This window comes from Hordeum vulgare, chromosome 4H (assembly GCF_904849725.1).
Source record: "Hordeum vulgare subsp. vulgare chromosome 4H, MorexV3_pseudomolecules_assembly, whole genome shotgun sequence".
In the NCBI taxonomy this organism is placed as follows: domain Eukaryota; kingdom Viridiplantae; phylum Streptophyta; class Magnoliopsida; order Poales; family Poaceae; genus Hordeum; species Hordeum vulgare.
In genome coordinates, this window is record NC_058521.1 from 174,296,507 (window position 1) to 174,322,860 (window position 26,354).

The following is a 26,354-nucleotide window of genomic DNA, read 5'->3' on the forward strand; positions in this document are numbered from 1 at the left end:
GAGTTGGGGATCACTTTTGGTGAAGTGATGCACCGGGTATTTTGCGTGTGTGGTTTCGGAAATGGGATTAGATTTCTGATGTGTCGACCGTCCCAACCTTACCAGTACGACCACGTTAACCCTTTATGGGACGGGGCTTTGTTGATTACTCTGGTCGGTGCTAGCAATGAGCCACATTACTAGTGGTGGGAGTGATCGGTGTCACTCTCGTGATGGGGTCGTGCCAGGTAGGACGACTATGGCATTATTATGAGTTCCAGGCACACCATTGGTCCCCGCATGGTTGATACTGTCTAGAGTCGGTGCTCGTAAGACGTACAACATGTGGGCTGGGTACCAATCGAGTGGACCTCTTGGTCTAGTATCGTCAGGGGAAAGATGATGATTGGGTACTTACCTCGGGTATATGTGATATACCGCGAGTCGTGGATGACACGGAAGTTTCCCGTTTCTCGTGGGTCCAGCGTACTACCTCTGAAGAGTGTAAACTATTCGAATAGCCGTGTCCACGGTCAAGGACAGTTGGGTGGTGCTGCTTAAACTACGTCCAGCGTTTCTGCATAAACCAAGTGTGTGTGTGTGGTGTTAAAAAGTTGTTGTTATGAGAGTAATAATATGACCAAGTTCGGTGACTTGGCATATAGGGTAAACCCGGATGGTTTAGCCCTCATTAATACATTAAGGTTATGACAAGTCCGATGACTTGGCATATAGGGTGAACCCGGATGGTTCAACCTTTAGCAGATATGTTGATATTTGTAACCTGTTCTTCAAGAGTAGTTCCTTAACTTGTTGCATATACCTGATCATTCCACCAAATTGCATTCCACCTTAGATACATGTTACTATTATTCTTCACTATCAATGTTCATATCATGGGCTATTTGCGAGTACATTCAAAGTACTCATTGGCTTGCCACTGGTTATATTATTGACCAGACATGGAAGGACCGGAGTTTGGCGACGAGTACACCGTCGGAGACGAACCTGCGATCTAGGACGCTTCCAAGTCAGAATGCTTGTCCGTGTAGGCTTGATGGCATGGGCACCGCTTAGCCCTTACGAGTTTCCGCTACTCGATGTATCTGTTTAATTTGGCTTTAGGCCTCGCTCTTGAACCCGACCATCTGGTCGTTTGATGTAATAATTTCGGTACTTGGATGTAAGACTCTATTATTCAGTATCTGTGTTCAGTGAACATTGATCCTTGGGGTCACTTGGCACGGCAAACTCGACTTGCTAGTCGGGGTCACCACAGAACTGGTATCAGAGCCATCCTGACTATAGGAAGCCTTAGATAGCATGGACGTTAGCCGAGAACGTTAGAACGCCAGCCTTGCACAAAACTTTTGCACATACAACCTTCTGACCTCTCTCCTATGCCTTGTAGACGGCTGACGTACCTGAGACGCTTCTGGACACCAGCTTTCCACTACTCCTGGTGGATTGTCTTGAGAAGTGCCACGTACGTCGCACGCCCATCTTCCTCTACCACGAGCACTGGGTCAACGCCGACACTAAGGAATATCACATGGACGTGATCGTGAAGGCTAATGACTCCCCGTCTAGTTGGTTCTTCGAAGGACCACAGATGGGAGAGCTGATGTTGGCAGTGGAGACGGCCGCACGAGAGGCGCTCGTGCATCTCCGCAGCATCCTCCCTGAGATGGCTAATGAGCCTGTCACTCTTCACCTAACTTTCATTAAGGAAGGAGTGGATGGGAGTTGGACACTCACCCCAGCCACGGAGGATGGGATGCCATTAAGGTTTCAGACCTACTTCAGCCTCTCGTCGGACACCCTGACGCACTTCCTGGTTAAGGAGTCAGCCAAGCTTCGCAAAGTAAAGAAGGCAGGCGCACCTGAAGGCAGGACAGCCATTGCTACTAGGGGTGGTGTGTTACCCATCCAAGCAGTCCCTCTTCGGAGTTGCCGCCTGACAGCGGAAGAGTACACTGGGATCTTCGCGGCCTTGCCTAAGAGACGCCGTGATGTGCGGATTCTTTCTTCCACTCCTATAAAGGAAGAAGATGTTGATGAAGACGAGGACAAAGATGAGGATCCTCTTGAATCCTCCTTTGAGACTGAGCAGTCCGCCGCGTAGGATTTAGCGTAGGCAATTATTAGTATCCCGAGCATAGGGTATCCATGTATCCGTTTCTAATTTACGTATGTGTGTATGATGTAAGTCACCTATTGCCTGAGGCAGCCTGTAAGTGACTACATCACCTAGTTTTTATGAATGCAATTTCCGTTTGTCAAAAACTTTGGTTTTGAAAACTCGGCACTTGCACGTATTGGACCCCCTATTACTAGGAACGAATCCTTGTATTCCCAAGCAAGGTGGCATTTTGACCTGTCTGTTTCTATGACAGGATGGTGAACGCAACCCGCAACAGCACCTTCGGCAACCTCGGCGCCGGCTCCTCAGGGACGCCGCAGGGAACCGAAGGAGAAGCTCACGCTGGAGGTCACCACGAGCAGCCTAGAGACCTTCCGCCACCACCTCCTCCTGAGAACTTGACGATGGCTCAGTTCCTTCAAGCTCTTCGGGAGGAGCGTCAAGCCAGCAATGCCGCTATTCAGCAGCTGACTCAAGTCCTGGTGGATAACCCGCCGTGGAATGGGAATGACGGTGGCCGGTCTACTCTTTCAGACTTCATGCAGACTATGCCCCCCATATTCACGGAGACGACTGACCCACTGGACGCCGATGACTGGATCCGCACCATTGGAGACCTCCTTGCGCTGGTCAAGTGCACCGACGATCATGAGAAGGTCCTTTATGCTTCTCACTGTCTCGGAGGCACCGCCAGGGCATGGTGGGATGCATTCCAGATCATGCGGATAGGGCAAGTAATCACTTGGTGATGTTCAAGGAAGGATTTCACGCGGTTCACATTCCACCTGGACTGATGACCATTAAGAAGCAGGAATTCCGAGCCTTGAGGCAGGGCAGTGGAACTATTAAGGAGTACCTGCAGAAGTTTAACCTCTTGTCGAGGTACGCGCCCGAAGATGTTAACAGTGAGGCCGCTAAGGTGGAACGCTTCATGGAAGGGTTATAGCAGTCCCTGCAATACCAGCTGGTGGTTTGCGACTGCCAGACTTTCAGCGAATTGGTTAACAAGGCGCTTATGCTGGAAGACAAGCGTCGTGCGATGGATGACACCCACAAGTGCAAACTGATAGGCAGTGGAGGACCAAGTAGCGCAAGACCAAGACCATGGCAGTTAGCACCTGCAAGACACAACTTTCAGCCTCAGCAGCAAGCCAAGCAAGAAGTCAACCCGCCGAACAACGGTGGAGTCAAGACCAACCCTCCGGGGCAGGTCACCTGCTTTGGGTGTGCTCAGACCGGGCACTATTCTAGGCAGTGCCCCAACAAGAAGCCCGACGCACCGTGTCCAAATGCACCCAACCCCGGTCAAGGTGCACCAGGACGGGACCATGACCCCCGCAACCAGCAGTTCAATGGCAGGGGCCGGATCAATCACATCACTGCAGAAGAGGCGCGGGAAGACCCGGACTGCATTCTGGGTACGTTCCTCGTCAACTCAACTCCAGCAACAGTGTTGTTTGATTGTGGTGCCTCGCATTCTTTTGTTACTCAAAGGTTTGCGGAGAAGTGTGGTTTAAAACCCACTCTACTCCGTGGACAGATGGCAATTCAAACCCCGGGAGCAGTATTGAGGACCATCCTAGGGTGTAGAAGGGTCGAGATAGTTATCAATGGAACGAGTTTCTTGGCAGACCTCATTGTGCTTAAATCGCAAGGTGTAGAAGTAATCCTCGGCATGGATTGGTTGGCCAAGCACCAGAGTCTTTTGGACTGTGCCAACAGGGCCATTACCATGACAAGCAACCAAGCGGTCAAGGTCAAGTTTGTCTCCGAGCCAGTATCGGCTCAAGTGCCTCGAGTCAAGAGTCTATCCGAGGTAGAGCTTGATCATGTGCCTGTTGTCTGTGAATACCCGGACGTCCTTCCTGACGAGCTACCCGGAATGCCTCCAGACTGAGACATCGAGTTCATCATTGAGATCATGCCCGGATCAAGGCCTATATATAAAAAGCCTTACAGGATGGGTTCCGAAGAGCTGACAGAGCTGAAGAAGCAGCTGGGTGAGCAACTCAGGAAAGGGTTCATCCGTCTGAGTGCATCACCTTGGGCATCAACTGTTCTATTTATTTCAAAGAAGGATGGTACCATTCGACTCTGCATCGATTACCGTTCTCTTAATGAAGTCACAATTAAGAACAAGTACCCGCTCCCCAAGATCGAAGACCTGTTTGACCAGTTAAACGGGGCGAGGGTATTTTCCAAGATCGATCTTCGATCAGGATATTACCAGTTGAAGATTCGACCCGAAGATATACCCAAGACTGCATTCGTGACCCGATACGGTCTATATTAATGCACTGTCATGCCCTTCGGTTTGACAAATGCCCCAGCCTACTTCATGTACCTCATGAACATGGTCTTCATGGAATATTTGGACAAGTTTGTCGTCGTGTTCATCGATGACATATTAATCTTCTCCAAGTCCGAAGAGGAGCATGAGCAACACCTGAGGTTAGTTCTGGGAAAGCTTCGAGAGCACCAGCTTTATGCCAAATTCAGCAAGTGTCAGTTCTGGCTGAACGAAGTTGGATTTCCGGGTCATACCCTCACGGCAAGCAGTTTGGTCGTAGATCAGTCCAAGATTACTACAGTGACCAACTCGGAATCACCAAAGGACGTGAAGGATGTCAGGAGTTTCCTCGGGCTCGCGAGATACTACCACAAGTTTGTAGAAGGTTTCTCCAGCATCGCTCGACCTATGACTCAGCTCTTGAAGAAAGGCCGAAAGTTCAAGTGGACACCGGTGTGTGAAGCAAGTTTCCAGGAGTTGAAGAAGAGGCTAACTACCGCCCCGGTATTGGATACCCCAGACATCAACAAGGAATTCGTAATATATTGTGATGCCTCTGGAACCTGGCTCGGTGGAGTCCTGATGCAAGGTGGCAGGGTCGTGGCGTACTTGTCACGGCAACTGCGACCGCATGAGGAGAACTACGCCATCTATGATCTCGAGCTAGCAGTTGTAGTGCATGCTCTGAAGACATGGCGACATTACCTTCTGGGGAAGCGATGTGAGATATATACAGACCACAAAAGTCTGAAATATATCTTCACCCAAAGGGAGCTGAATATGAGGCAGCGGAGATGGCTTGAGTTAATCAAGGATTATGACCTCAGCATTCAGTATCATCCCGGCAAGGCGAACGTGGTAGCCGATGCCTTAAGCTGGAAGGCAGGCTCCTTGAACGTCATGCTCAAGGAGAGGTTACCCGTCTTGTATGAAGAGATGGAGAGCTTCGGGCTTGAGATAGTCGAACCAGGATACCTGGCCAACCTCGAAGTCAAGCCTACTCTGGCAGACGACATCAAGGAAGCCCAGAAGGGAACAAGGGTATCGAAGGCCTCAAGAGGAAGGTGCGAGAAGGCAAAGCCCCAGGATTCTCGATTGATGAGCAAGGAGTACTGTGGTACGGGAAGCGCTTATGCCTACCTAACAAGGCCGAACTTAAGGACTTGATCCTGCAAGAGGCTCATGACACACCGTACTCTATCCATCCAGGTGGTACCAAGATGTACCAAGACCTCCGAGAACGATTCTGGTGGCATGGCATGAAGAGGGAAATTGGCTCCTATGTCGCTAAATGCGATGTATGCCAACGAGTAAAGGCTGAACACCAGCGACCTGCTGGATTGCTGCAACCTCTTCAACTGCCGGAATGGAAGTGGGATAAACTCGACATGGACTTCATCACCGGGTTGCCCCGGTCGAATAAGGGTCATGACTCCATTTGGGTCATAGTCGATCATTTCACCAAGGTGGCCCATTTCATCCCCGTTAACACCACCTACGATGGCAACCAGCGGGCCAGTCTATACATTCATCGAGTGGTGAGTCTCCATGGAGTTCCCAAGGAGATCGTGTCCGACCGCGGCTTGGAATTCACCTCAAGATTCTAGAAGAAGTTTCAAGAAGCTCTCAGAACCAGACTCTCCTTCAGTACGGGTTTCCACCCGCAGATAGACGGACAGACCGAGAGGGTAAACCAGATACTTGAGGAGATGCTCCGCGCCTGTGTTTTGGATCATGGTGCCAAGTAGGAAGATTGCGTGCCATTTGCTGAGTTTTCTTACAACAACAGCTACCAGTCCAGTCTTCAGATGGCCCCATTCGAAGCGTTATATGCGCGGAAGTGCCGCACCCCGCTCAATTGGTCCGAAACCGGTGAAGGACTAATTTTTGGACCAGAAGCACTGCAGGAAGCAGGGGACAAGGTTCAGCTTGTCCGAGAGAACTTGAAGGGAGCTAAGTCAAGGCAGAAGAGCTATGCAGACCCTCGCCACAGAGATGTGGAGTCTGCTCCGGGAGACCAGGTGTACTTGCGAGTCACGCCTCTCAAGGGGACCAAGCGTTTCCACGTCAAGGGGAAGCTAGCTCCCAGGTTCATTGGACCCTTCAAGATCATGACAAGGCGCGGGTAAGTAGCTTACCAGTTGTAGCTACCTCCTGAGCTTTCGGGTGTGCACAACGTGTTTCACGTGTCACAACTCCGGAGGTGTTTACAAGTGTCGAACCGTCGTGATCTTTACAAGGACATTGATCATCAAGCTATTGACCTTCAACCGTACCTTACCTACAGCGAGAAACCGATCTGCATTTTGGATGAAGCCGAACATTGCACCAGAAGCCGCACCATCAAGTTTTTCAAGGTTTTGGAGCAACCATACCGAAGCAGAGCCACGTGGGAACGTGAAGACTATCTCCGATCAGAATTTCCCGAGCTATTTAACGCTTAGCTTGGGAATCTCGGGGACAAGATTCTTGTAAGAGGGATAGGTCTGTCACACACTACAGGAATAAGCTTCTTTGCCGTCTGCCATCACAGACGGCAAATACAATATCCCGGATGGCAAAGACAATATCACAGATGGCAAAGATTCTCACGGCCGGCAAAATTTCTGCGTCAGCCTACAACGGCATAGGACCTTCTTTGTCGTCTGCCCCCCAAAGCGGACGGCAAAGCTCTTTGCCGTCAGCTTTCCTTAGGAGCAGTCGGCAAAGTGCTCGAGACGGCAGCCGACACGCATTGCCTCCGTTAGGGGTTAATGGAGGCTTTGCCGTCTGCATCAGTAACCTCTACGAGTTCTAGGTCTTCTGGTTCCGGCTCAGGGCTGGAGTCGGATTCATTGTCGCTGTCTACTTCCATGTTCTTGGATGAAGCACGGCGATTCTTCAAACGTTTTTTGGAAAGACGTGTTTCTTGGAAGAATTCTCCGTCATATGTGTCTGGGTTAATGTGAGGTTCATAATCCTGTTCATTTGGGAGAGGTGGTCTCACATGTGGCGGAACTTCATAAACAACATACCAACCTTCCAGATTCTTATTCGTTTGGCATGCCCACGGTATATAGAAAACTTGGGTCGCCTGTTGAGCCGTAATATAGACATCGGGAACATCTAAATGGGTGTTTGGATTGATTTCGACTAGTCCTATATGTTCATGAGTCCTTCTAGTCTTTTTCGGCTGGAACCAATAACATTTGAAGACTACGACGTTCGGTTGGTTTTCACCATAGAATTGAAGTTCATAAATTGCTTCAACTCTTTCATCATACTCGATAACACCTTCGCCGATAGCAGAGACAACACAATTTGTAGATTTCCCGTCGGGCATAGATAGCTCTTTGCCAAAGGTACGAAAGAGATACCCGTTGATGTTGTATTTCTCAAATGAACGGACCTTATAGTCAAAACCATTAGCGACTTGTCTCAATTCGGCGTCCATAGACTCTGAATTAGCCTACAAGTTTAATACGAAACAGTTGTTGCATTAGCCGCAAGTTAGACCAAGAATGAAATGGTCCATTATTGATAATTACCGTTTGTTTGAACCAAGAGATGAAACCGGGATAGCCGCCTCCTGTCTTTGACAGAAGCTCATACTCTTCGACGGAATCATTTTTGATCACCGCTCCATCCGAGAATTTGACGACGTAACGGCTGTTTGAAATATCCGGGAATAAGAGCAGTTCAAATGAATTAGAAGTTGCGGGAAAATGTGTCGAGAACTCACTCGATGTACGGCCACACTTCTGTTAGGTTGTTGAAGATATACAATGAAATGTTCTGCCATTCTTTGATATCCAACGTTATTGGTTTCGAAGCACCGGCTCGTGCGAGCTTCCCTTTGAATAGACTGAGGTTGGACCCACCTTTTTTAGGGTCTGCATCATTGTGACGAGGCTTCGGATTATGCAAATGATGATTTTTGGCTTCGTAGTGTGTTGTCACAAAGTTTGCCACCTCCTCAGTAATGAATGCCTCAGCCATCGATGCTTCAATTCTACGCTTATTTTTACATTTAGCTCGAAGGGTCTTCTGCATCCTCTCAGTTGCATAGCACCAACGATCTTGCACGGCACCACCCAATCTTGCCTCGGTCGGTAGATGTAAAATCAAATGCTGCATTGGATTAAAGAAGCCCGGTGGAAAGATCTTCTCTAACTTGCACAACAACTCCGGTGCAAACTCCTCCATGTCTTCTACCACGCCAGGGGACAATTCTTTTGCACAAAGAACATGGAAGAAATAGCTCAGCTCCGCCAGTACTAGTCATTCATCCTCACGAGTAAAGCCACGTAACATCACCGGCATTACCCGCTCTAGGCATATGTGCCAATCATGAGTCTTGAGACCAAAGATTTTTAATTTTCAAGACTCGGTCCCCCTCTTTAGATTCGGTGCATACCCATCGGGGAACATCAAGTGCATTTTGACCCACAAGATAATTTCCCTCATAGCTGGCCTTCCAAGATTGAACCAGGCCTTTGGCTTCGACCACTTCTGCTTTCCTTTGCCTTCTCACATGTTTTGTAATGGTCTATGACATAGTGTCTCTTGATCGACTCTAGCCTTAATATTATCCTTTGTCTTCCCATCTATGTCGAACAATGTACCAAAAATAGCCTCTCCGATATTCTTTTCAGTGTGCATCATGTCGATATTGTGTGGAAGAAGGAGGTCTTTGAAGTAAGGCAGATCCCAGAAGCATGGCTTGTGAGTCCAGGCGTGTTTTGAATTATACCCCTTGAAATACGCTGGACGCTCTGGATTAGGCTCGAGGGCGTTTAACTGATCTAGGATCTGTTGGCCTGTGAACGCATGTGGTGCCAAGTTTTTGACAACTTTACCTTTCGTAAAGTTCTTCTTGTCTTTTCTGAACTGATGGTCAGGATCCAGGAACTGTCTATGCAAGTCAAAGCAAGAATACTTCCGACCCTCCTGCAACCAATGAAACTGAAGAGCTGCCTTGCATTGGGGGCACGGGAACCTTCGATGCAGACACCATCCAGAGAATAGCGCATACACTAGCAAGTCATGCATAGAGTACATGTACCACACATGCATTTTGAAGTTTTCTTTTCTAGCGGCATCGTATGTCTTGACACCATTTTCCCAAGCTTCTTCCAATTAATCCTTAAGCGGTGGCAGGTACACATTCATATTCTTCCCCGGATAATTGGGCCGTGGAATTATCAACGTCAGAAATATGTTCTTTCTTTGCATAATCTGCCTGGGGGGAGATTGAGTGGAATGACAAATACAGGCCAACAACTGTATTGGGTTGCCGTCATGCCGATGGGATTAAAACCATCTGTGGCGGCGCAGACTCGAGGATTCCTTGGATCTACCGCTTTATCCTGATGCAATCAATCGAAATGTTTCCATGCTTCCCCATCCGATGTGTGTACCATCATCTTATTCCCATCCGCATCTAGTTCGGTTCTTTTGCCCAATTCGTGCCATGTCATCTGTCTGGCTGTCTCTTCGGCCATGAAAAGACGTTGAAGTCTTGGTACGATTGGCATATACCAAAGAACACTAACTGTGATTTTGGTCTGCCTCTTCTCACCCATACCGTTGTCTACCACAAGATACCTGCAAGACTCGCAATTGTGACAATAGTCCAAGTGTGCATACTCCTTCCTAAATAAGACACATCCTTTCTCACATGCATCTATCTTCTCATAGGGCATCTTAAGTACACGAAGTATTTTGTCCGATTGGTACAGGTTTGCAGGCATGACATGGCCTTTGGGTAGGAAACGTCCAAATAGTGTCATCATCGCGTCGTAGCATTCTCTTCCCAAGTTGAACTGAGCCTTCAGAGCCATTACATGTGCAATTGCATCCAGCTGACAGAGCTCAGTGTGCTCATGGAGAGGACGTTTTGAAGACTCCAACATTTCATAAAAGGCCTTTGCAGATTCCTCCATCTCATCTTCCGAATCCCGAGCATCATCAAAGTCTTGCACCATGTGTTCGATCCCAGTACCATGCTCGTCCGTGCAACGACGGACCACCTCAGCTCTTTTGGGTTGTATAGACTCACCATGAAATGTACACACTGTATAATTAGGCTTAAAACCCCTCCTCTGCAGGTGTTTAATCATTACAGCCTCTGTCGTCTTTTTATAGTTGTCGCATCCAGGACAGGGGCAATAGTTTCTTTCCTGGCCATTTGCGAATGCGGCTTTCACAAATTCCTTTGTTTTTAAAAACCATTCTTTCGTCATCTCTTTCTGACTAGGGTGACCAGTATACATCCACGCACGATCACTCATCTTGTGTAGCTACTAAAGACAGAAGAAATATATTTATATATAATTTAGCATTTATATTCATCGGTTAATCAGGTTCGCCATTTTTATTACGTCCAGGCAACCTACACGCTAATAGGTAAAGATAGGTCCTAATCCCACCCGAGTATGTGTAGATTGGGTTCGTTTTCCCATGCTCTGCTCCGGATCCAACGCAAAATTTCGGCAGCACCTCCCCGCTGTTCTCCTGATACACGTCTCCGCAATAAACAGAGAGGATGTGCATCCGGAGAACAACAGGGAGGCACTGACGAAATTCCGCATCGGATCCAGAGCACAGCATACGGGAAAACGAACCCAATCTACACATACTCGGGCTATCCATGGATAATGTTGGACAATTCGAAAGAATGGTGGTTATAAATATGCAAAGACATGCATATTTATAGATGTCGCCCTTTCGAACGGGAGACGCATAATGGTCACGCATACTGATAAATTAATTGAATTACCTAAAGCTAGAAAGTTTCATCCGGAAACCAAGCCACAGTAAATGTTGGGGCTGGGAGGAGATGAAATTTGTACTGACCCACGAATGCAGGGGCGGAGCTCGTACAACGCACGGCCAGGTCTTCGCACAGCAGACCACACAGCGACGAGACAACTATCACATGTAAATCCACCCGATCAACACAAATGTTCCAATTATGTCATTTTAGAGGAAAACAAGCTAAGTATATAATATTCATGAGCTAACCAAGATCTTATGCCATTTTGAGGTTATTATGGCATTTTGGAGCTAAATGGGCTAATTATGTCATTGTTGCGGAAATTAAAGCAAGGATAATATGAACGACGAGAAGAAAGAGGAGGAGGAGGAGAATAAGAAGAAATCAAGAAGAAGGAGGAGAAGGAGGAGGAGGAGAAGGACCAGAAGGTCCTTGGCCTTCTCCTCCTCCTCCTCGTCCTCCTCCTCCTCCTTCTTCTCTTCTTCTTCTTCTTCTTTCTTTTCATTTTGCCTATTTCTTCTCCTCTTCTCCTCTTGTTGGAGCTAAATTACCTAATTATGTCTTTTTTGAGCTAAATGAGCGAATTATCCCATTTTAGAGGAAAACTAGCTAAGTATATAATATTACTGAGCTAACCAAGGTTCTTATGCCATTTTGAGCTTATTATGGCATTTTGGAGCTAAATGGGCTAATTATGTCATTGTTGGGTTAATTAAAGCAAGGATAATATGAAAGAGGAGAAGGAAGAGGAGGAGGACGAGAAGAAGAAGAAATCAAGAAGAAGGAGGAGGAGGAGGAGAAGGAGGAGGAGGAGAAGGATAGAAGGTCCTTGGCCTTCTCCTCCTCCTCCTCCTCCTCCTCCTCCTCCTTCTTCTCTTCTTCTTCTTCTTCTTCTTCTTTCTTTTCATTTTGCCTATTTCTTCTCCTCTTCTCCCCTTGTTGGAGCTAAATTACCTAATTATGTCTATTTTGAGCTAAATGGGCTAATTATCCCATTTTAGAGGAAAACTAGCTAAGTATATAATATTAATGAGCTAACCAAGGTTCTGATGCCATTTTGAGCTTATTATGGTATTTTGGAGCTAAATGGGCTAATTATGTCATTCTTGGGTTAATTAAAGCAAGGATAATATGAAAGAGGAGAAGAAAGAGGAGGAGGAGGAGAAGAAGAAGAAATCAAGAAGAAGGAGGAGGAGGAGGAGAAGGAGGAGGAGGAGAAGGATAGAAGGTCCTTGGCCTTCTCCTCCTCCTCCTCCTCCTCCTCCTCCTCCTTCTCCTTCTTCTCTTCTTCTTCTTCTTCTTCTTCCTTTTCATTTTGCCTATTTCTTCTCCTCTTCTCCTCTTGTTGGAGCTAAATTACCTAATTATGTATTTTTTGAGCTAAATGGGCTAATTATCCCATTTTAGAGGAAAACTAACAGAATCTACCACTAAATCTACTAATTAACTAACAGAATCTACCACTAAAACTACTAATTAATTCCAAAAAACTAAATACCAAACATGTGATCTTATTTTTGTCTTCTCCTCCTCCTATTCTTCTTCTTCTTCTTCTTCTCCTCCTCCTCCTCTTCTCCTCTTCTCCTCCTCCTCCTCTTCTTCTTCTTCCAATTCTTTCTAGTAAGCTAACTAACTAACTAACCTAACTGACCAAGCTAACGAAACCTATCGCTAAACCTAGATAGCACTAAACAGCAAAAAAATAACAAAAATAGAATCTACCACTATAACAAAAACAGAATCTACCACTAAGTAACTAAAAGAGAATCTAGCTACCACTAAATACCAAACAATAAAAAATCAACTTCTTCTTCTTTTTTCTCTTCTTCTCCTTCTTATTTTTTTCTTATTCTCTTCTTCTCTTCTTCGTCTCTTCTTCTTTACTTCTTCTCCTTCCTATTTTTTCTCTCTTCTTCTTCTTTTTCTTCTTCTTCTTCTTTTTCTTCTTCCTCTTCTTTTTCTTCTTCTTCTTCTTCTTATTTTTTTCTTCTCCTCCTCTTCTTCTTCTTCTTCTTCTTCTTCTTCTTTTTCTTCTCCTCCTCCTCCTCCTACTCCTCTTCTTCTTCTCCTCTTCTTGTCCTCCTCCTCCTCCTCTTCTCCTCATCCCCTCCTCCACCTAACTAACCAAGCTAACTAACTAACCTAACTAAATCTACCACTAAAACTACTGACAATAACAACTACTAAAACTACTAAAAAATAATAAAACTAGTAAAAAATAATGCGGGTGGGGGTGGGGGTGGGGGTGTGGGGGCTCACCGAGAGGGGCGGCTGTGGAGGGGCCGGGGTGTTGGGGGTGGCGGGGCGGCGCAGGGGGCGCCAGGGGCGGCGGAGCGACGTTGGCGGGGCAGCGGCAGCGGTAGCGGGGGCGAGGTGGGGAGAGAGAGAGGGGCGGCGGCGGGGGCGACAGGGGCGACAGGGGCGGCAGTGGGGCGCGACAGGGGCGGCGGCAGGGGCGATAGGGGCGACGACGTGACGGGGCCGACGGCACGACGGTGGTCCCGGCGGCCGTTATAGTGAGAGGAGCGCGCGGGGTGGGGAGAGAGAGCGAGGGGCGCGCGGGGTGAGCCGTTACACAGAGAGAGGGGCGGGGTGGGGGGGAAGGAGCCGTTAACGGAGTTAGCTCTTTGCCGTCTGCCGGCGGACGGCAAAGAGTCTAGACTCTTTGTCGTCTGCCTCCGGACTCTTTGCCGTCCGCTAGCAGACGGCAAAGGTCCGACTCCTATTTGACCTAGCCACCCCGCGGTCAGGTGGGCCTATCTATATCTTTGTCGTCTGCCCCTCGACTATTTGCCGTCCGCTAGCAGACGGCAAAGAGGTGACAGATGGCAAAAAGACTGTATGCCATCAGCCAGTACTGTGTCTTCTGTTTTGCTGAAGCTCACGGCAGAGACACTCTTTGCCATCAGCTAGCACACGAATAAGACTAGGCAGATGGCAAAAAACTGTTTTCCAGTAGTGACACCCTGTTTTTCATCACAAGTATTTTATGTTGCAAAAATCAGAGCTTGTTAAAACTTTTTCAAATAATGTTGTGAGTGCAATGTCAGCCCTTGTATGAGTGAATGCTTGCTTGCTTGATGACTCAAACCCATTAAAACCTTATTATTTTGCTCTCTTCAAAAACCCTTTTTTCCTTTATATCAAGATCACCTTCATCATGTTGGGATACACTACAAGCTCATGAAGCCAAGTGGCACTTCCAACCAAAGTTGGTGATCTGATCTAGATATTATTTTTATTCATTAAAAACATTAATTGGTGATTTAAAATATTATTTTCCTATTTTATATTTATGTTTGTTTCTGCGGCCATGAATGATATTCCCACAAGGAAAATTGCTTTCCTGCCTTAGAAAATTCTGAGTAAATTCATGGAAGCTCCGAAGGACATATATTTTCCATATATAAGATTTTCAACCCTATTTTATATTAATATTATTTGAGTAAAACCCTGAAAACCATTTCTGTCTGTTTTAGCTTTTTGAGATGTTTCCAAAGGAAATGATCTCAATAAATTCCCATAAAATTACAGGAGCCCTCCCAAGCCATATTAGGTGCCGACATAAAATCTCACCTTGATCCAAGGTGGGGAAGTGCACCTAATGAGCCCAAAACCCTCTCCGCCCAGAGAAGAGTTGGAACAACTCTACATTGCAAAGTTTCTCCAATGGAGCTAAAACTTTGCAGAGGTGTTTGACACCCCAAATGAGGACTCCACACCAAAGATGGGATTTGTGAGACTCTGATTGGCCACACTTCCTTTGTAAAGGACAGTACTGGTCATTTTGAGGCATTTTCAAGTTTACAAAGCTAAACTTGTTCAATGGAGCTCAAATTTGGTGAAACCCCATGTTTTTACCCCAAGACCAAACCTGTTAAGTTTCAGTCCGAGTGGTGGAGCGGAAGCACCCCAAATCACTGTCGAACACCTACTCACAGAAAGGTAAAAACCCTCCTAGCCACTGTTTTACCCAATGTCAAAGCCCCAAACTTGGTGAGTTAGAGCCCCAGAACACCCTGAGCACCCAGTCAACCAGCCCCTCCCCAACTCCAAGCACTAGTGACAAAATCTTCAATTTGAGCCGTGGGCCAGTACTGGCAACACTGGTGTTCCTTGCCTCCTTTGACCACCTCGTGCTCCCACTAACACACAACGGCTAGGCGCACTCCCAACAACACTCAGGAGATGGAGGACACGTCCCAAGTGCCCCAGAGCGTGCCAGCATGCCGTGGCAAGCAAAAACTACGCTCTGGGCGTGCTACAGAGAGCCTCCGGCAAGGGGACGTCGCCCCGGCCAGTTCCAACCCCCACCAGTAATGTCCAAACGCTCCCCCGACACCCACGCTGTGCAAAGCTACCATCAGGGGCCCCCTATCCTCGCACAAGAGCTCAGGAGACGCGTGCCCGCGCGTGCCCGACGCGGCCGAGCATGCACGGTCGCTGCGGCTCGACCCCACTCGCTTTCCCTCTGCGGCCGATGCACCAGGAGGTCCTAAACCACGTCCCGAACCCGTTGTTTCGCGGCCAGCACCTCACTGTGCACGCACGCACGCCACGGTGAGTCACCGGCTCACCCGAGTCGGCTCACCGCCGTTGGCCTATAAATAGGTCGCCCCGGCACCCCAGCACCCCGCAGGGAGCTTCAGCACAACCACTAGACTACCCCTAGCCGCCAAATTGAGCTCGCAGAGCCCCAGTGCTCAAGATCGACCGAGGCCCCTCCGCCTCGGAGCTCCGGTCGATCTTCGGTTACACGCCGGCTCCTGCGCCGCCCGACCTCCCATTGTACTCCCCTTGACGCCAGGATCATTTCCCCCAACTTCCCCGAGCGAATCCGTGCCCCTAGCCACTAGCTCGACGCCAACCCGAAACCTTTCCGCCACGATCACCTCGTCGCCGGCGACCCAGACCACCTTCGGTGACATCCCGACCACGAGCAGGTAGGCGGAGGAACGAGGGACCCATTCCCGCTCCTAGATTGGCTTGAGGGCAACAGTAGCCTCGCCGGCGTCTGTCTCCACCTCTCTGGCTGGAGGTAGGAGAAGGACCCGACAGGTGGAGCCCACCTGTCGGTGTCCTGGGGCAGCCAGCGCGCGCTGCCGCAGACACTGACCCCAGGGGCCCGCACGTCAGGTTTGAACCTGGCCCACGCGCGCCTGGTGGCCGGTCTGCTTGCTTGGCCGACTGGGTCTCCCCCCTGGCCTTTTTCTTTTATTTTTATCCTGCAGCTTAAATGATTTTTATAAAAATATTTAGCCAGTAGAAAAATATGATTATTCCACCAACAATTTTCTAAAAATGTGTAGTAATTGATTCTGTAGAGTTTGACATTTACCAAAAATAGAATTTATTTTGGTATAATAAAATGATATTAAAAGCATTTGTTTGCTCCTGTTTGCTTTTAAATAAATATGCATAGCTAATAAAAACAATAGGAAACATTTTCCAAAATAATAAACTGAATTTATTCAAGCTTTGCAACATTTTTAAAAGCACCTTGTGGTCTGTTTTGGTGTGAGCTATTATTTATTTATTCCTTTCTCGACGGTAGAGTAACCGAGTAACGGAGGATCCGGAGCGGAAGACCTCGAAGACCCCGGATACCTAGCTGACCAAGGCAAGCAGCCCTTTGACCATGACTTGATTATAAACGTTTTTGCATGCTAGTATAGTTGGTATTTTCCGGTTGCATGAGATCACAGTGCCGGTTCATCATTGGTGTGATGGTACCGAAGGCTTCTTCGAAGCACTTGCATGATAGTGATGTTATTCATATGGCTCCTCGGAGCACAAGCATGATGAGCTTGACCCTACCATCTATGAGGATCCTGCTACTGTCATGTTGACTAGTAAAGTTATAGGATCATTGCACTGAGCTTGACCCTACCCCTTGAGGGTCATGCTAATACCATGTTGACAAGTAAAGATAGAGCATATTATCATGAGCATGATGATGAGTTAAATCAAAGGTTTATGAAAACCCCGTCGGGTGCCACTAATGCCCGAGGGTGATGATGAGTTGGGGATCACTTTTGGTGAAGTGATGCACCGGGTATTTTGCGTGTGTGGTTTCGGAAATGGGATTAGATTTCTGATGTGTCGACCGTCCCAACCTTACCAGTACGACCACGTTACCCCATTATGGGACGGGGCTTTGTTGATTACACTAGTCGGTGCTAGCAAAGAGCCACATTACTAGTGGCGGGAGTGATCGGTGTCACTCTCGTGATGGGGTCGTGCCAGGTAGGACGACTATGCCATTATTATGAGTTCCAGGCACACCGTTGGTCCCCGCATGGTTGATACTGTCCAGAGTCGGTGCTCGTAAGACGTACAACATGTGGGTTGGGTACCAATAGAGTGGACCTCTTGGTCTAGTATCGTCAGGGGAAAGATGATGATCGGGTACTTACCTCGGGTATATGTGATATACCGCGAGTCATGGATGACACGAAAGTTTCCCGTTTCTCGTGGGTCCAACGTACTACCTCTACGGAGTGTAAACTATTCGAATAGCCGTGTCCATGGTCAAGAACAGTTGGGCGGTGCTGCTTAAACTACGTCCAGCGTTTCCGCATAAACCAAGTGTGTGTGTGTGGTGTTAAAAAGGTGTTGTTATGAGAGTAATAATATGACCAAGTTCGGTGACTTGGCATATAGGGCAAACCCGGATGGTTTAGCCCTCATTAATACATTGAGGTTATGACAAGTCCGATGACTTGGCATATAGGGTGAACCCGGATGGTTCAACCCTTAGTAGATATGTTGATATCTGTAACCTGTTCTTCAAGAGTAGTTCTTTAACTTGTTGCATACACCTCATCATTCCACCAAATTGCATTCCACCATAGATACATGTTACTATTATTCTTCACTATCAATGTTCATATCATGGGCTGTTTGCGAGTACATTCAAAGTACTCATTGGCTTGCCACTGGTTATATTATTGACCAGACATGGAAGGACCGGAGTTTGGCGACGAGTACGCCGTCGGAGACGAACCTGCGATCTAGGACGCTTCCAAGTCAGAATGCCTGTGTTCAGTGAACATTGATCCTTGGGGTCACTGGGCACGCTCTTGAACCCGACCTTCTGGTCGTTCGATGTAATAATTTCGGTACTTGGATGTAAGACTCTATTATTCAGTATCTGTGTTCAGTGAACATTGATCCTTGGGGTCACTGGGCACGGCGAACTCGACTTGCTAGTCGGGGTCCCCACATATTATTAGATACTTGCATATGTGTGTCACTTCCTTAGGTCATGATTGATTCATATAACCATCAATTATATTTATGCCACTGGCAGTCCATGTACATTCTTTTTTTATCTGCTGTAAAAAATGTTTCGGTTTATAAGCATCATACATTTCAGTCTATAAGTAAGATTATGATTTTATCCAGTGCCGAAAAAAATCAGTTGAATATGTTTGTTCTAGCAGTTTTATACAATAATTAATGTGCATATGAAGTTTCATTCCATGTGAAGTCAAAGATTGATTTCTTATGGAATTCTTCAGGTTTGATTGGTGAACCTACATTGAGCAAAGAAGATATGTTTATTTGTGTTGAATATTTTGTAGGTAATATCCATCCAGCCAAACAAAACATTGATATTCCCATTCTTTATCAATGTGTACTTGGCCTCTACTCTATCATGCATTGACAAAAGGCTCGGACATCTATTATTGTTTGAGTTATCTTACACTGTAAAATAATTTATGGTAGGAAACATGTTAACGAGGGCACAAATTTTGTTTATTAAATAATTTTAGAAGTACTATCAACTTTTTGGCTGATTTCTCGAACTAAATAATGGATAAATTTTTAAACCAATTATTTGTGAGCTACGGAGTAGAATAATTATTATTCACAGTATCTTGTAATTAAGAAACAAGAGTGATTTAATGCTAGAAAATTACAAGATAAGTATTGCACCACTACAATATCTATGTCACCAAGCGTGATCTCTGTACCTTTTATTCTCTTGTTGCAACACACGGGCATTTTTACTAGTGTAATTAAAGTGCATACAAGATCACAAAGTATTACAAAGCATCACAACTTGATCCGCAAATACAAGTGCATTACAAAGTTCATCTAAGACTACATGAGTACAGTCCCTGGAGCATCCATCCATATGCCATGCTGCTTTATCAAAATCTGCATAATGAGAAAGAAGTTAGAAGAAGAATACAATAAGAAACAATTTAAATTAAGCTAAGAAATTAGAAGAAGAAGTGGAAGAAGATGAAGAAGAAGAACAAGAAGAAGAAGAACAAGAAGAAGAAGAACATGGAGAAAAAGAAAGTAGAGAAAAAGGAAGAATAAGAAGATTTGTTCTTCTTATTATATCTTTTTCTCATCTTTCTTCTTCTCTTATTTCTTCATCTCTTCTTTGTTCTTCTCATCTAGTTTCTTTTTAAACTTTCTAAACTAATTATGTCATTTTTGAGCTCTAATATCAACTAATTATGCTATTTTTTGTGTTATCAAGTAATTATGTCATTTTTGAAGTAAGTAATCTAATTATGTAATTTTTTAGGTAAGTAAGCTAATTATCAACTAGAATTTACTAAGCTAACTAAGGCATGGCTAATATCAACTAGAATTTACTAAGCTAACTAAAGCATGGCATAATCTAAGTTGATCTAAACACTAAGAAGAATAAGAAGGAGAGGAATAACTTACTGAATGCCAAGAAATGGAGGATAAGCACCATCTCCGTCGGTCGCTGAGTAGCTAGGGCTCTCACGAGGAGAAGTAAAGGGATCGTGGGATTCAACTTTGGAATGATGCTGCAACAAGGCAAGAGTTAAAATATGTGGTTAGCACGGCGACAGACAATGGTATAAGACCGTGCAAGGTTGGTCATTGAAAGGGAACTCACCGTACCCACCGGTGAAGGCATCAGCGGAGGGGGCGGCAAACCTTGCTTCTCACACATAGCCTGCAAATTAGTTTTCGAGGAGGCAAAGAAATAGCCTTGTTTCTTCTCACACATAGCCTTGCTTCTCACACAACTGACTTACTGCAACGAAGTCGTGCATGGCCTTCGCATGGGCATTATTGCGTGCCCTCTCCTCCTCAAGCAACCTCTGCGTATTTCGGTCCCTCTCCTCCAAAAAGAGCATGGTGGCCTCCCTCTCCTTCTAAAATGCGGCCTAGAACCACTCCTCAAAAGGAATTTTCATCATCCATCCAAGGACAAATGAACGGAAGAAATAATGAAGAAAACTAACCTCGATGGCAAGATCAACTGGCCTCGCGCGTTGCCGTATTACAGGAGCGGAGCTCGTTTGCATCGCCTTGATCTGAGATAGAGTCTCAGTGTTAGGGACGAAGCCATCACAGATGGCCAGCGTGCCATGACTCTTACCACCACCAGAGATCATCAACGCCTCCGGATCGATAGGATTCTTGCTCGGGTCAACGTCACGCCCGCGCAGCTATTTGACCACCTCAGAATAAGACGTCATCTTGCTGTAGGCGCACAGGCTTGTGTACGCCGATGGCCCGTCCCCCTCAGAATATGCCTTCGCCGTCTTGTACGAGCTCTTATGGGCCATGCTAAACGAGGCGTATCCCTGAGGCTCGGGATGGTTATTGTGTTCGGCCTACGCGAAAAGACAAAGAATTAGTACAACAAAAATCATGAACCAATGAATTATTGATGTAACAAAACAAGGCGCAGATACCCATTTTTTGGCGTATTGCTTGATGTTGGCATTGCCTTGGTGGTGTGGCACACCAACCAATTGGGCACGACGGTCCTTGGCCATAGTGTGGGTGCTCAACCAAGCCTCTGTGCACCACCTGTCCACTATCATCTCCCAACAATCCATCTTATCGGCCAACCATCTCGGGGGCACCTATGAATGTAAGTTAATGAAGAATGAAACTAAGTATTATAACTAAATATATCTAACTAGCCCTAACAAAACTATTAAAGAATTGATCTTCGGAATGTACATACCTAAATGTACTCGGTCTTATCAAGGTAAATCTTTCGACATTCAGTCTTTGTCTTCGGCTCCCCTTGCTTGGCGCACCAATCTCGAACAGCCTCGTGTTATTCAATAAACTCTTGCACTCTTTCACGAGGTTCTTCTTGGCCGCCTCCTCCGTCCCCTCCGCGACCCTAAAGTAACTCTGCAATTATGCCATATAGATGCTCAGATGAATAGTGAAATGATTTGGAAGGAAATAACAATATATAACTTTGTATACTTTTTATTGGCTAAAATAATAGTTACCCAAAAATCAGCCAGCACCTTATCGGACACGGTCACGCAAACAACACCATTCACATGTGTGTTTTCCGGGAGCAGAGCGGCTTGGTAGTGCTCCCACTTGAGTCCTGGCTCGGTAACCATACCCTCACCGGGCAACTGCACTATCCCAGGGAAGTGCTCCCTAAGTAAAGCACCAAGTAGGAAGTTTGGATTCCGGGTATTCTTCGGGTAATCCCACCACCTGCATAATGATAAGGCAAAGATATTAGCTACTTGGTGAAATATAATGATATAAAGTACACAATATTTATCAACTTACTTCTCGCCATCTGGCTCAATGAACGCCCTGTGCTACAACTCCAATCGGCCTGGAACTCGTGTCATACCACATTGGTAGACCGACTTGCTGGCAGACGGGCTCCGCCTCTCTCCCTCAGCCTCCGCCTCAGCCCCCTCAGCCTCCGCCTCAGCCTCCTCCTCAGCCTCCGCCTCAGCCTCAGCCCCCTGCATCAGTGTCTGCTCCTGGACAGGAGGATCCCGCACCGGTGACACCCTCGTCTGCAAGGGTGAAGTGGCCGAGACAGAAGTAGCCGAGGGTGGTGGCCACTGGCTCCTATCAGGCTCAAGCCATATGTGCCAATCATGACTCTTCAGCCCAAAAATTTTCATTTTTTCAATGCTCGCTCCCCTCGCTAGATTCGCAGCATACCCATCGGGGAACAACAACTTTTTTTGCACCCACAAGAGGATTTCCCTTATTGCTCCCTTCTCAAGATTGACAGAACCCCACCTATAGCAACGCATTTTTGTGTATCTAAAAGTTCAGATATGCGTTGCTAGGTTCTTTACCAACGTTTTTGGATGCGTTGCCTTATCCAGTGTTGCTAGCACATAATGCAACGATTATACTTCCATTGGTAAATGGGACCGTTGCAAGAGTACAACACATAAATCCGACTCTTACAACACACATATATGTTTGTGGTTAATGTACATGAATCCAAATCTTATTTCTTGGCAACGAAGAATTGCAATGCTTCAATTGTTTTACATATAAAACGGGAATGATATTTGACATATTGACATCAATTAAATTAGTACTTCACACAATGGTGACAAGTATGTATATCAGCAAAACAAATACTCACGAGAGAAAGAAATCATATATTGAAAAGAACCGTTGGACTACAATAGTTGATATTACAAGACGAATATCATCCAAATGTGATGCATAATCTAACTATTTTCTTGATAGTAAAACTCAAACTGAAACATCCATCAACATCCCTACAACTTAACTAAAACTTAACACAGGAACATCCCTACCACTTAATTAAAGTTAACCGAGGAATATCATCCAACAGGAATAACATTCCTACAACTTAACTAAAACTAAAAACGGTCATCATCATCATCATTAACCGGAACAACATCATCATCATTGAAGTGTAATTGCCACCCACCCATATAATCGTCCATATATATTTTTTATCTACGAAGAAAATAACAAAATAAACTATTAATACACAATTGATTGACATGATTGCAAATAATGATAGGTTGCCCAGCAAACAAGAAACGTTACTTCTTACAAAGGGTCATTACTTCAGAAATATTGGTCGCCCAGCTAGATTACGACTATAGAAAAGAAAAGTTGTGACCTGAAAGTATTCCCTTACAACTCAATATACTACTTCAGATCACAAAAAGAACATAAACATACCCAAACAAAAAAATAGATGTGCTTGTGGCCTAAAAGCAAGCCACTAATAACATAGTAACTAGTTAGTTGACAGGTTAAAAGAACAATAGACACTGCTCATATGGAAGAGTGCACGCGACATAATCGGAAATTCAGCAATTTATGAATTTTCACAGCAAGAGTTGATGTGGGTAATTCAACAATTTATGAATCAAAGTGGCGGGAGTTCACGGGCCAGTTTAGCAATTTACGAATCAAAGGGGAAGAGCATCTAAGAAGAACATTACTCAAATTTCCGTCTTCACAAACATATAAGATATGGAGGTCGTAGACAGTTACGAGAATCATGACTATGAACACTATCGTATCTTGGACAAATCTACTCGTAGATCCAGTCGTCCATGATGTTGGCCTCTATCTGGACAGTGCCGGAACAGATGAGTGCAGGGCCTCACATTAAATTACACACAACAATAGGTACAACATTGGGGAGATAGGAGTACATAAATAGTTGAATAAGTGGAGAAAAAGAGGCTGAAAAATGATTAGAGCTAATCTAAGCAATAAAGGAATAAATAAATAATCACCTCAACCGAAATACTCTTAGTTGAAGGTAAAACTCAGTGATGTACTATGAATGTAGAGACTGGCACATTGAAACCCAGTGAATGGCACTAAATATTTCTTTCTTTGGAAGCCTGCGTACATGCAAAGAGTGAGCATCTACATAATGAATGACAAACATGATGATTAACTGAATCTGAAAGAAGGGGTTCCTTACTCTGTCGAAGTAAGAAGAGCTTCCTACCAATTAACAACCACAAGAATCCAATAGATCCCAACAACAATGACATGATTTCTCTAAAGTTAAAGGTCAGTCTGCGGCGGTGATTGTATGCTGGTCATAGTTCGTCTCCCATCTTTCGCTTTGTCTTCCTTGCATGACATGGCCGAGTCGAGCCCCATAAAATCATCACGCAATCCTCGCAACAACCACGCTACAGATATCCTTCCTCAACTCTTGTTTTGTCCCCGAGGTCATGGTTCCTTCTCCCCTCCACCCACCCACAGCTCCACTTATTTCCAATCATAATACAATCCCTCAACGACCACAAGGTAACGCAATCTAATCATCATCTCCCATTTCATCACGTCCACACTATTTAACTTGAGCTCATGTTGAAATATGAAAATTGCAGTTTTACCGGGATGCTTTCTTGATGATGTCCGTAGGTCATTTGACGTGCTTGCTGCCGCTGCTGCATGGGCGCGTGCTATGGCGATGTCGTTCCTTTGCATTAGTGTGTCCTTGTTTGCCGCTGCCGGTGTATATGTATGTGTGTGCTTACTTGAAGCCTTAGTATTTGAATGTTTGCACATGAAGACACATAAAGCTCGGGTGTAGGTCGTATCTAAGTGGGTTATTGGGATTCATTATCATTTTCACTCTGATGTACAACGGTAGTAGATATGTACTTTTTTTAGATTAGTAGATAAGTACTTGGTATAGATGAATCCTCTACATTGACTTGACCCAAGTGCATATATAATAATTGCATGCTATGAGAGGACAATCACATAACCAAATGATAAAGTAAATGTATACAATCTTATGCTGAGTTTTTTAGATGAAGAGGCTAGCAAGGCTGTAGAATAGTAGGAGCATACAACAATCAGTACATTAGCAGGCGTGGAGAGAAGAATTTATCAGTGTTCTGAATCATATCAACAACATCAAAGCAACATCCTCATGGAAGAAATAATGTGGATTATTAATTTACCTGATCACTAAAACAAAGGCGTACATGCTTCCCCCAATAGGTCTACGGCCTCTAGTATTTGAGCTGGACGGGAAAGCCACCACGAGCAAGCTACTCCCTCCACATAAATAACCTAACCATCAGACTCATGAAAAGTGTGAAATTGCAACAGAAAAAATTATTAGTAGCTCATCAAACTGCCATACAGAGAAATATTAAGACTGGATCCCTCGTTATATATTATATCCCTTGCAATAGAGTATTTAATATGGGTTCCACATATATGAAGTAGTCTGCAGTATATACATTTTCCATAAATTCCAATGTGGTGCCTTTTTTCAGGTGTAGGCTTATATCTCCAGGATAACCCAACAGCTGCAGCCGCCGGTATGCACCAAGCCCAGCAGAATGCTCATTTCGGCCATCCTGTGCTAGAGCACACAGAGGAAACACCCAAGGTTGTACAACCAGCAGCCTGCAACATGTGCAAGATTCAGTGCGATAGCCAGCACATTCTCACGATCCACAAGTCACAAAAGAAGTACAAGAAGAATTTGGTAACATTACCGTTGGAGCAAATAGGCAACCTGGTGTTTCTGTTGTTGCTGATGATGTGCTTCTCTACATCAAAAAAATAAAGGATTAGTGACTCATCTAGCAAGGATTGATGAGTTAGCAGCGTATAAGATTTTTTTTTAATATTTTCCTGCTCCATTGATAGCTTATAATTACTAATTTAATAGAATAGCAATCAGTGCATGAATGTAAATCAACAGAAGTTATAAGTCAGCCTGCAGTCCTATCAGTGTTCGTTAGTGAATTACACAAGGGTCAAAGTTTTTTTTACAGGGATTGGCTCAATATAATCGAGGATGCATACCTAGACGTCTACAGCAGAAGGGGAGAACGGAGGTTAGAGGAAGAGGTAGAAAAAGGGGACAAAGCAAGGGAGGGGATTCACTCGTCGGACTAGAGGACGACAACACAAAGTCATAGGGCTGACGTGGTGACTCCCGAAACCCTAGGCATCGGGGGAAGTCATGGGTAAAATTTGGTGCCGCGAGTGCCAGATCAAGCTAGATGAGACGGCGCCGCGGTGTGTGGGGCCCTCTGGCTATCCTTCACGATGGTGGGATTCGATGGACGACGAGTGAATCAGCCACCGTAGGTGGCGCCAGAAGGAGTTGCGTCAAGAGAAAGAGAGACGGGATGTCAGAGGGATGGGAGGGTGGCCGATGCGGCAGATCCGGTAGCCTCCCTGACTTGGAGGTGCGAGTAGGGGAGGGGAGGTCCGACGGCGAGGTGGGAGGAGGAGAGTGACGAGGCAGTTGGTGGTGGTGATTTGGGAGAGATGAGGGGCATCGAGGACTGTTTCTCGCCCGTCCCTCTCTCTGTGTTGTTCAGGTAAGAGGTTTCAATGTGCAACACATATCTACACCGTTTAATATGTGTATCTATTCTGAATTTTACAACGTATAGCCAAAA